This window comes from Mesoplodon bidens (genome assembly GCF_964165515.1).
Source record: "Mesoplodon bidens genome assembly, chromosome: X".
Lineage (NCBI taxonomy): Eukaryota > Metazoa > Chordata > Mammalia > Artiodactyla > Ziphiidae > Mesoplodon > Mesoplodon bidens.
In genome coordinates, this window is record NC_138163.1 from 73,634,022 (window position 1) to 73,646,168 (window position 12,147).

Below are 12,147 nucleotides of genomic sequence, written 5' to 3' on the forward strand. Positions count from 1 at the left end.
TTGTGTGTGTACTATGTGCCAAGCTCTTTTCTAAATACTTCACATATACTAATTTAATCCTGTTAACATCTATATGAAACTGATATGATAATTACCATTTATCTATGAAGAAACTGAGGGACAGAAAAGCTACATAAGATGTCCAATATCACACAGTTCTAAGTGGTAGACTCTGGGTTAGAACCCAGGCAGCCTGGCTTTAAATACTGTGTGCTTAACTTTCCTGCTACAACAGATTTTTTCTCCCTTTTAATTGACTTAATATATGTAATCATGTTGTGGAAAAGAATACAAATCAAACTGTTAACCGTGGTTTCCTCTGGGAGGGGGTTGGCAGGGAGAAGGTGAAGGGGTAATTTTATTTTTTACTCCCTATACTTCTATACGGTTTGAATTATTCTACAATGCGCATGTATTCATGTATTATTTGCATGATTGAAAAAGAGTCCACATACATAAAAGGACAAGAAAAAAACAATGTTAATTTCTTTGAATGTATTTTCTCAATCTCACAGGAGTCTGACCCATTCTTTAGAATGATTTTAAACCCAGATACAAACTGCCAAAGTAGATTGGAAAGCATGAACAACATTTCTGCCTAGTTGATACTTACAGCTACAATTATCAATACAGCTTTTGTTTTGCAAATAATTATTTCAGAATAGTTATCACAAACATCTTACAGAATAGGTTAATTCTAATTTTGTATACCATACCAACCACTTTTTCTTAGGTTGTCAAAGACAACCTCTTGTAAGAAATAGTGTATTAATTTAGCATGGATGTGAGGGAATGGCTCACAGCAAAATGAGAAAATATTTCACAACCCCACACCAGAAAGATAATGAAAACAACTGAAAAAAAAAGATTTTTCTACCACTGCTATCACAAAGGAATAGTAGAAAATGGAGATCTCAAATTGTTTCTAACCTAAACTCCTTCACTTGTTACACCCCATTTCCTTTGCCTTACTCATCTCTATATCTGGCTGATCCAAATTTTAGCAGTCCTCTGTCCTAAATATCTCTGCCTTTCACTACTGTCATTTTGTTCTTGGATTCTGCAGCTGCTTCCAATCTTGCCCCCTTTCAAATCCAGTTGACATGTTAGATTTATCCACCTTCTGCACAAACATGCTAAATCCTTCAATGGCTTCTAATGGATTAATAATAATAGATACAATTTATTGAGTGTCTCATAAGTGAAAGATGCTTTTAGGCAACATCTGCACTTATTTAATCTTCTCAGCAAATCTGCAAGTCATGATTTTCTACGTTTTTACAAAACAGAAAACTGCCTGGAAAATGCTAAAAATCAAAATCTAACATGAAACCTGAAGGTCTATGTGCTTTTCCCTGTTTACTTTCTTAACCTCTATTCCTCCACTTGCTCCCCAAAGTTGCAATTACCATGTTGCTTCATGACTTTTCCTTCTACCTAAAATTCCTTTATTCTTATAATTACCTTGCAAATTATACATCCTTCAGGTCAATTTAGCACTCATTTCTTCAGATCCCTGAAGTGTCTTGATCCACCTAGCCTGGTTTAGATTTTTCTACAATTCATTTACCTCATCTCATTAGTTATCACTCTCTGAGTTCCTTGAAGGTAAATGATTTTTTCTTATCCATATTAATGTGTTTGTTTCCAAGCAGCATGCAAAGAGTCTGGCATTTATTATCATCAATAATTATTATCATTTTCTGAACTACCTGCTTGTCAGACCGTATGCTAAACACTTTTACATACTCAGTTCTTTTACTCCTCACAGATGATGCTGTCATGTAGGCATCACCTTTCTCACTTTAACAACAGAGAAACTGACATTCAGGGGAAATAATTTGCCTGAGACCCATAGTTACGAAGTGGAATCCAAATGTGCCTAACACAAAAGCTGTTTCTGAGGTTTTTTGGCACTTCACTCTCAAAAATACCTGAGCTACAAAGGTATTGAAGGGAAAACGAACATTAAAGTGCAAGGTCATCTTTTTACACAGGGGGAGAGGAAGTGCTAGAACAGTCAGGGACTATTGCACCCACTAGCACACAAACCAAAAGGTTAATTCCCAGAAGGAAGGGGTGCCCTGAAAAGCACATCCTCGAGAAGGAGGAAAGGCAAAGGTAAAAAAGATTGCTATGGTGGTCCAGTCCCGTCCAGGTAAGCATTGGCACCCTTTGCTCTGTTCCTACAAACCCAAGCAATACGAGTTTTAATTTATTTGTTTTCTTCACACTTCATTTTATGTTTTGGCCATTTTCTCACTGAGGTGTCTTGGCCCTTCATTCGTGGCCGCCTTTGCCAAACACTCACCACCATTCCCAAGCAAGGAGGTGGGAGAAGGGGCATCAGGAATGCAGAGTCCTTTGGCTCTTCCTGCCACTCCTCCCCTGAGCCGTGCAGATGAAGAGAGAAAAGAGGCCTTAACTAGAGTTTATCCTCCTTGAGAGTTCAGGCCCACCCCACAGGCCGGGTGGAGGGTGGGGGTGGGGAGCTACAGCCTCCTAGTCACTAGGCGCCCAGAGTTCCCAGAATGGGCGATCGCTTGCGCCACAAGGGCACTTTTTTACCAGCCAATCCTGAGCGCAGGGCCCCTGGCGCTTAGCAACCGCCCTGGAGAAGGGCCGGGCGTTGGGACACAGCTTCTAGCATTGGTGAGCAGGACGCAACGGTGAAGTGGCTGACTCCGGGTTACTTCTGCAAAGTAGCCTCAGAGTGGAAACAATGAGCTCCATTAAAATCTATTATACCAGCGTGTTAGAGTCTAGGGAGGTGAGTGGAAAGAGAAAGGGCCTCAGCAGGCAAAAAGGACTAAAGTGAAGACATTCCAGTTGGGGACTTCAGGATTGTGCTAAGACATTACCATCCCTTTCATGCCTTTCATTCTTCAGCTCCCTCCTCTAGGTTTTCGGGGTGGGAGATGCAGGGGAGAACAGAGAATGGGGTTAACACCCTCTCTCAGTTTGTGCTCTAAGAACTGATTGATCTTGGAGGTTTCTGTGTCTTGAGCTCAACTTCAGGGCTTCCAATAATTTTATGGATGTTTCAAATGGAAGAGGTAAAGAACCTTGTTTAGGATGAGAGGGGGGAAATGCCAGTGAGTGAACGGCCAAAATCTTCAGAGAAGTCTGGGCAACCTCAAAAAGAAAAACTGATTAATTTCAAAGAAGAAGGTGTATTTGCATAGATCAAACATTTCTTAGCTTAATTAGAGCTTAGATGAATTATTTTGACCAAGATGTAAGAAATATTATAGAACAATGTTTTCCAACAGCAATATATTGTGAGCTGCATATGTAATTTTAAATTTTAAGTAGCCACTTTTAAAAAAGATGAGATTAATTTTAATAGATTTTATTTAACACAGAATAGACTAAATGTTATCAATGCAACATATAATCAATATAGAAATATAAATATTATATATTACTTTTTCATATTAAGTCCTCAAAATTCAGCATGTGTTTTGCATTTATAGCACATTTCATTTTGGACTGGCCACACTTCAAGTGCCCAGTAGTCACATGTGGCTAGTGGTTATCACATTAGACAGCTCAGTTACAGAGCTGGCTAAAAATGGGTAAAAATCTCATACAGCAAAGTTTTTGGAGAAGCATGAAAACTGATTTGGAATTGATTATATATGGTTGACAAACATTCATCACACTCCTTCTGTGTGTCAGATATCATGATAGGTGTGAGGAATGAGATTTGATCTCAGCCTAGAAAGAGTGCATTGCTTTTCATAAAGCCTCATCAGGTAGATTAGGGATTTCAACTGGGTACTAAGAAACAATAGCAAGAAGTAGTTTAAAAAAGAAAATTATGGGCCATTTAACTCGTTTTTTTTTAACAGTGTGAATTATGTTATTGGATATGGTACTGAGTCTGTAAGAGGGAATGAAATCCATAAGGACTACAGTGGATGGAGTAGAGAACTCACCCAAGTGTTGATCTGTGTCACTCAAACTATAACATAAAAATAATCTACAGGGTGTATTAAAACATTCCTGAGACCCACTCCCAGAGATTCTGACTCTGTAGTTTTGGGGTGGGGTAAGCCTGATGCTGCTAGTGTTATGAACCACACTCAGACTAGCACTGGTCTTAGCAACTGTTCTTCTCTTAATGGGTTCCTCTGAAAACGTTTTGAAAAACCACTATAAAAATGTGAAAGTCACATGCACCATGCTTTTGCAATTTTAAAAACGAATGAGCCTCAGAAAGTGAAAATGTTGCATTTGGGAATTTCAGAAATTTATCAGCAGTTGGAAATAAGCAGGGTTTTCCAGGCATGACCAGATTACATTTTCAAGTCATCAGACAAAAAGCCTACTCACATGCGCATTCACAGAAATCCCATTTGAATAAACTGGGGTTTGTACTTGTCAAAATGCTTTCACCTAAGTTTTCTAAGTCTAACATCACAGGTTTTATATGACAAAAATGCCCAAGACTGTCATATGAAAATGTAGAAACCTCAAAGTTTAATATTTATCTTATAGCCATTAACAAAAAGTTGTAGTTATAAAATATGCTTAAAAGATAACCAACTATTACAATTTTACTTTAGCAGTAATCTGTGTTTCGGGGGAAAAGACAATGTGGAGAAATACAGTATAGTAACAGATGGCATAAATCTAACTCTTCATATGAGAAGACATAGCAAGAATTGGCCACTTTTATCCACTCACATATTTGTAATCTTAATCCCCTTGTGTATTTATTAATTTTGTCGCATGGATTATCTCTAAATTTAGGCATAGACTGTGATTATGGTTTTATTTTATTGTTTATTTAAGTATAGTTGATTTACAATAGTATATTAGTTTCAGGTGTACCGCATAGTGATACAGTATTTTTTTTTTTTTTTTTTGCAGTACACGGGCCTCTCACTGTCGTGGCCTCTCCCATTGTGGAGCACAGGCTCCAGACACGCAGGCTCAGCTGCCATGGCTCACAGGCCCAGCCTGGGATCTCTGTTCTGTTCCATTGTTCTAGGTGTCTGTTTTTGTTCATGTATGATACTGTTTTGATTATTGTAACTTTGTAGTATAGTCTGAAGTCTGGGCGGGTGATACCTCCAGCTTTGTTCTTCTCTCAGGATTGCTTTTGCAATTTTGGGTCTTTTGTGTTTCCATATGGATTTTAGGATTACTCTAATTCTGTGAAAAAATGTCATGGGTATTTTGATAGTGATTTTCTTAAATCTTTAGATGTTTGGGGTAGTATGCCAATTTTAACAATATTAATTCTTCCAATCCAAGAGCACAGGATATCTTTCCATTTCCTTGTATCACCTTCAACTTCCCTCATCAATTTTTCTAGTTTTCAGTGTATAGGTCTTTCACCTCCTTGATTAAACTTATCCCTACATATTTTATTCTTTTTGATGCAAATATTTGAATTTTATTTTATTTATTTTTTATAGAGCAGGTTCTTATTAGTTATCTATTTTATACATATTAGTGTATATATGTGAATCCCAATCTCCCAAATCATCCCAACACCACCAACCCCCAGCCCCCACCCCACTTTCCTCCCTTGGTGTCCATACACTTGTTCTCTACATCTGTGTCTCTATTTCTGCCTTGCAAACTGGTTTATCTGTATCATTTTTCTACATTCCACATATATGCATTAATATATGATATTTGTTTTTCTCTTCCTCTTTCTGTCTTACTTCACTCTGTATGACAGTTTCTAGGTCCATCCACATCTCTATAAATGACCCAATTTTGTTCTTTTTTATGGCTGAGTAATATTCCATTGTATATATCTACCAAATCTTCTTTATCCATTCATCTGTTGATGGGCATTTAGGTTGCTTCCATGACCTGTCTATTGTAAATACTGCTGCAATGAATATTGGGGTGCATGTGTCTTTTTGAATTATAGTTTTCTCTGGGTATATGACCAGTAGTGGGATTGCTGGGTCATATGGTAATTCTATTTTTAGTTTCTTAAGGACCCTCCATACTGTTCTCCATAGTGGCTGTATCAATTTACATTCCCACCAACAGTGCAAGAGGGTTCCGTTTCCTCCACACCCTCTCCAATATTTGTTGTTTGTAGATTTTCTGATGATGCCTATTCTAACTGGTGTGAGGTGACACCTCATTGTAGTTTTGATTTGCATTTCTCTAATAATTAGTGATATTAAGCAGCTTTTCATGTGCCTCTTGTCTATCTGTATGCCTTCTTTGGAGAAAGATCTATCTAGGTCTTCTGCCCATTTTTGGATTGGGTTGTTTGTTTGTTTGTTTGTTTTTTTGATATAGAGCTACATGACCTGTTTATATATATATATATATATATATATATATATATATAGTTGTTGTTGTTGTTGTTTGTTTGTTTGTTTTTCGGCACGCGGGCCTCTCACTGTCGTGGCCTCTCCCGTTGCGGGGCACAGGATCCGGAAGCGCAGGCCCAGCAGCCACAGCCCATGGGCCCATCCGCTCCGCGGCATGTGGGACCTTCCCGGACTGGGGCACGAACCCGTGTCCCCTGCATCAGCAGGTGGACTCCCAACCACTGCACCACCAGGGAAACCCTGTTTATATATCTGGGAGATTAATCCTTTGTCCGTTGATTCATTTGAAAATATTTTCTCCCATTCTGAGGGTTGTCTTTTCGTCTTGGTTATGATTTCCTTTGCTGTGCAAAAGCTTTTAAGTTTCATTAAGTCCCATTTTTTAATTTTTGTTTTTATTTCCATTTCTATAGGAGATGGGTCAAAAAGGATCTTGCTGTGATTTATGTCATAGAGTGTTCTGCCTATATTTTCCTCTAAGAGTTTTATAGTGTCTGGTCTTATATTTAGGTCTTTAATCCATTTTGAGTTTATTTTTGTTTATGGTGCTAGGGAGTGTTCTAATTTCATTCTTTTACATGTAGCTGTCCAGTTTCCCCAGCACCACTTATTGAAGAGACTGCTTTTTTTCCATTGTGTATCCTTGCTTCCTTTGTCATAGATTAGTTGACTGTAGGTGCATGGGTTTATCTCTGGACTTTCTATCCTGTTCCATTGATCTATATTTCTGTTTTTGTGCCAGTACCATATTGTCTTTATTACTGTAACTTTGTAGTGTAGTATGAAGTCAGGGAATTTTATTCCTCTAGCTCCACTTTTTTCCCTCCTGTCTTATTCATGAATTTAGAGGAAAGGCTTTCAACTTTTCACCCTTGAGTAAGATGTTGGCTGTGGGCTTGTCATAAAAGGTCTTTAATATGTTGAGATATGTCCTTCTATACCCACTTTGATGAGTGTTTTTTTTTATCATGAATGGATGTTACACTTTGTCACATGTTTTTTCTGCATCTGTTGAGATGATCATGTGATTTTTATCCTTTCTTTTGTTAATGTAGTGTATCACATTGATTGATTTGTGAATGTTGAACCCTCCTTGTTATGCTGGAAAGAATCCAACTTGATCATGTTGTATGATCTTTTTATATATTGTTGGAATCAGTTTGCTAATATTTTGTTGGGGATTTTGACATCTATATTCATCAAAGATTTTGGCCTGTAATTTTCTAGTTTTGTACTGTCTTTGTCTCGTTTTGGTATTAGAATAATGGTGGCCTCATAGAATGAATTTGGGAGTGTTCAGTCTTCTTTAATTTTTTGGTATAGTTTGAGAAGGGTAGGTATTATTTATTCTTTATATACCATCCAGCCTTGGACTTTTGTTGATGGGAGGTTTCTTTTTTAATTACAAATTCAATTTCACTACTAGTGATCAGTCTTTTCAAATTGTTTCTTTCTTCTTGATTCAGTCTTGTTGGGTTGTATGTTTCTAGAAATTTGTCCATTTCTTTGAAGTTGTCCATTTGTTGGTGTATAGTTGTTCATAGTATTCTTTTATTAATTTTTGTATCTTTGTGGTATCAGTTGTTATTTGTCCTCTGTCATTTATTTTGTTTATTTCAACCCTCCCTCTTTTCTTCTTGTTGAGCCAGCCTAAAGGTATATCAATTTCGTTTATCTTAAAAAAAAAAAGCAGCACTTGGTTTCATTGATGTTTTCTATTGTCTTTTTTGTTTTGATTTTATTTATTTCCTCTCTGATCTTTATTACTTTCTTTCTTCTGCTGAATTTGGGCTTTATTTCTTCTTATTATTCTAAATTTTAGGTGGTAGTTCAGGTTTTTCATTTGAGATTTTTCTTGTTTTGTGGAAGGCCTGTATAGCTGTAAACTTCCCTCTTGGAACTGCTTTTGCTGCAACCCATAGATTTTGGAGTGTTGTGTTTCCATTTTCACTTGTCTTGAGGTATTTTCTGATTTCCTCTTTGATTTCATCATTGACCCATTGGTTTTCTAGTAGCATATTTTATAGTCTCCACATGTTTTTTTTTATTTTCCCATTTTTCTTTTTGTACTTGACTTCTTGTTTTATACCACTGTAGTCCAAAATTGCTTGGTATAATTTTTATGCTATTAAATGTGTTGAGATTTGTTTTGTGGCCTAGCATGTGATCTATCCTGGAGAATGTTCCATATGCACTTGAAAAAATATGTATTTTGCTGTTTTTGCATGGAATGTCCTGTAGATATCCATTCTGTCATTTAAGACCACTGTTGCCATATTGATTTTCTGTCTGGATTATTTGTCCATTTGTGTAAGTGGAGTGTTAAAGTCCCCTACTCTTATTGTATTATTGTCTATTTCTCCCTTTATGTCTCTTAGCATTTGATTTGTATATTTAGTTGCTTCTGTATTGGGTGCATATGTTTAACCAGTGTAATATCCTCTTTCTGTATTGATCCCTTTATTATTTTATAATACCGCTCTTTGTTTTTTTATTATAGCCTTTGTTTTAAAGTCTATTTTCTCTGATATGAGTATTGTTACCCTGCTTTATTGTCATTTCCATTTGCATGAAATATCATTTTTCAAACTCTCACTTTGTCTGTGTTTGTATTTTTTAGCCCTGAAATGAGCCTCTTGTAGGCAGCATATTGAAGGATCTTGTTAGTTGATCCAATCAACCACCCTTTGTCTTTAGATCAGAGCATTTAGTCCATTGAAATTTAGAGTAATTATTGATAGGTATGCACTTATTTCTATTTTATTATTTGTTTTCTGGTTGTTTTCATATTTCTTCTCTGTTCATTTCTTCCCTTATGGTTTGATGATTTTCTTTAGTAGTATTCCTGTGTCCCTTTCTTTTTGTTTCTTGTGTATCTATTGTAGGTTTTTGATTTGTGGTCATCATGGGATCCATATACATTGATTCATAATTGTATCTACTTGTTTTAAACTAGCAGTCATTCAAGTTCAAACACATTTTAAAGGATCTATAGTTTTTTACTCCCTTCCACCACATTTTGTCTTTTTGATGCCTTATTTTACATCTTCATGCTTATCCCTTAACAGTTCACTATAATTATAGTTGCTTTTATAATTTTATGGTCTTTTAATCTATGCACTGGCTTATTTAAGTGATCTTCAATCCTTACTATATATTTTTCTTTCTTAGTGGGATTTTCCCTTTCCTATAGATTCTTACATCTTTTCATTTAGACAAGATCCTTTAACATTTCTTTTAGGGTAGGTTTAGTATTGATGAATTATTTTAGTCTTTGCTTGTCTGAGAAGTTCTTTATCTCTCCTTCTATTCTAAGTGATAATCTTGCTAGGTACAGCATCCTAGGTTGCAGGTCTTTCCCTTTCAGCACTTTGAATATATCATGTCACTCCCTCTGGCCTGCAAAGTTTCTGCTGAAAAAATCAGCTGGTAGCTTTATGGGGTTCCCTTATAACTGACATTTGTTTTTCTCTTGCTGCCTTTTGAGTTCTCTTTTTATCTTTTGCCATTTTAATTAAGATATACTTTGATGTGGGATTCTTTGGCTTCATCTTGTTTGGGACCCTCTGTGCTTCTTGTACCTGGATATCTGTTTTCTTCTTCAGGTTTAGGAAGTTTTCAGTCATAATTTCTTCAAATATTTTTGATACCCTTCTCTCTCTCTTCTGCTTCTGGAACTCCTATACTGTGAATATTGGAGTGCTTAATGTCATCTCAGAAATCTCTTCAATTGCCTTCAATTTGTAAATTAATTTTTCTTTCTGCTGCTCTGATTGGGTGATTTCCATTATTTTATCTTCCAGATCACTTTTGCATTCTCTCATATCACTTAGTCTGCTATTCATTCCTTCCAGTGTTTTTCATGTCAGCTATTGAATTATTTTTGATTGGGTCTTTTTTATATTTTATAGTTCCTTGTTTAAATATTCAGTGTTTAGATCAATCGTTTTTCCTAATTGATTTAACATTTTTATTACCAATATTTTGAATTTTGAATCTGGTAAATTGTTTATTTCTTTTTCATTATTTTTTTCCAGTGTTTTATCTTGCTCTCAATTGAGAGTAGTTCCTCTGCCTTTTTATTTTGCTTAACTTCTCTGCCTCTATAAATTTAGGTGAAACAGCTACATATTGTGTTCTTGAAGGGGGGTTCTTATGTGAGAGCAGCTCTATGTAGATTGCTTGTGCCCAATGCCTTTCATGGGAGGGCTGGATTTGATATGGATGACATTCAAGTCTTTTCTCAGAGTTTGTTGACAGTGATCACCTTGTTAGTGAGTGGGCCTGGAGATGGAGTTGCTAAAGCCAGCACCAAGTGTGAGGTGAGACTTTCTCTCTGTTCATTGCCCATCACAGCCCTGTCAGGTGAAAAGTCTGATCCCAGGTTGCTGGAGAAGAAGCCCTGAGGCTCAGCCTTGGACTGGCTTTGTTCCCTTAGTGTGTGTTTTTCCCTCTCCCCACACAGGGACTTTTGCACCAGAGGAAGGGAGTGCTGAAACAAATGTGCTCTTTGCACATACAGAGATTTGATGTGCTCCCTGTGTAAGTGTTTGTGGCTCAACTCAGATGCAGCCCGTGATCATGTCTTTTCCCTGATCATGATTGTCCCAGTTCCAGTGCAACATTGATGCAGTCTGAGCAGGGACAGAGTGTTTGCTCAGCTCAGGCTGGGGCTCACTGGGCTGGGGTATATGGTGAGGTGGTTGCTGGAAACCCAGCAGCCACTTGAGCAGACCTCTCACTGCCCTGCCTCAGGGGCAAGACCCCTTTGTCTCTCACAGATGATCACTGTCACCAGCCTCCACCACTCTCTATATGATGTGGCACTACTCCACAGGGGAGTCAGACATTATGTGATTTCTCTGTATGCATGGGGTGGGGGTGAGCTGTGACCAAGTGGTTGCCATAAAAAATTTGGGCTGCTTCTGGGGCACCACTTTAGTAAGCAATAATGACCACCACGGCCCTACCTGGGCTCTGTCCTGAGACTGGGTAACCTCTGAGTCCCAAAGGTTGAGTCTTTTTCCTGGTCCTGGCCTCCCCAGATCCAGTACCACATTGTAGCATGGAGAGAGTGGGACTAGAATATTTGCTGTGCTCAGGGTGGGGTGTGTGGTGAGACAGCTGTTGGAATCCTGGCAGCCACTAATGTAGACCTTTCTCCACCTTGCCTTAAGGGCAAGCCAGCATACGTGAGCACTCCACACAATGGATTACTGGCTTCTCCTGACTTTCTGTCTGTCCCAGTGGTCCTTTAACCAGCCAAGGGTGCTTGTCTCTTCCACATAGGACCCCAGGACCAGGAAGCCCAGTCTATAGCTTGACCCGCTCACTCCCCAGGTTGTGTTTCTGCTTGTGCAATCTTCCTTTAACACTGAGTCCCGTCCCTGGGGCACAGGTCTTAACCTGATCACTTTTCTTCTCTTCCTACCCAATTAAGCACGTATCTTTCTTATAACATTGGTTGTACAGGATCTCTGCCAGTTTCCAGTTAGTTTTCAGTGAGGATTGTTCCACATGTAAATAGATGTATTTTGGATGTGTTTGTCGGGGGGACGTGAGTTCCACATCCTCTTACTCCATCATTTTGATCACCACCAGCCTGATTATGGTTTTAGAACATGTATTAAGTTTCCCTCAAATTTAAAAACTTGGTATCATGTCCATTTTCTACACAGAGTTACCACTAATATTAACATGAATTAATGCAGTGATGAATTCAAAAGCCTACTTCAACTGTTAGTAGAATGTTCATACCACTTCATGCACAGTATGAAAACAATCTGGTAAATATTTATAACCCATTAGAGATTTTCAGCCCCCACTGACACAT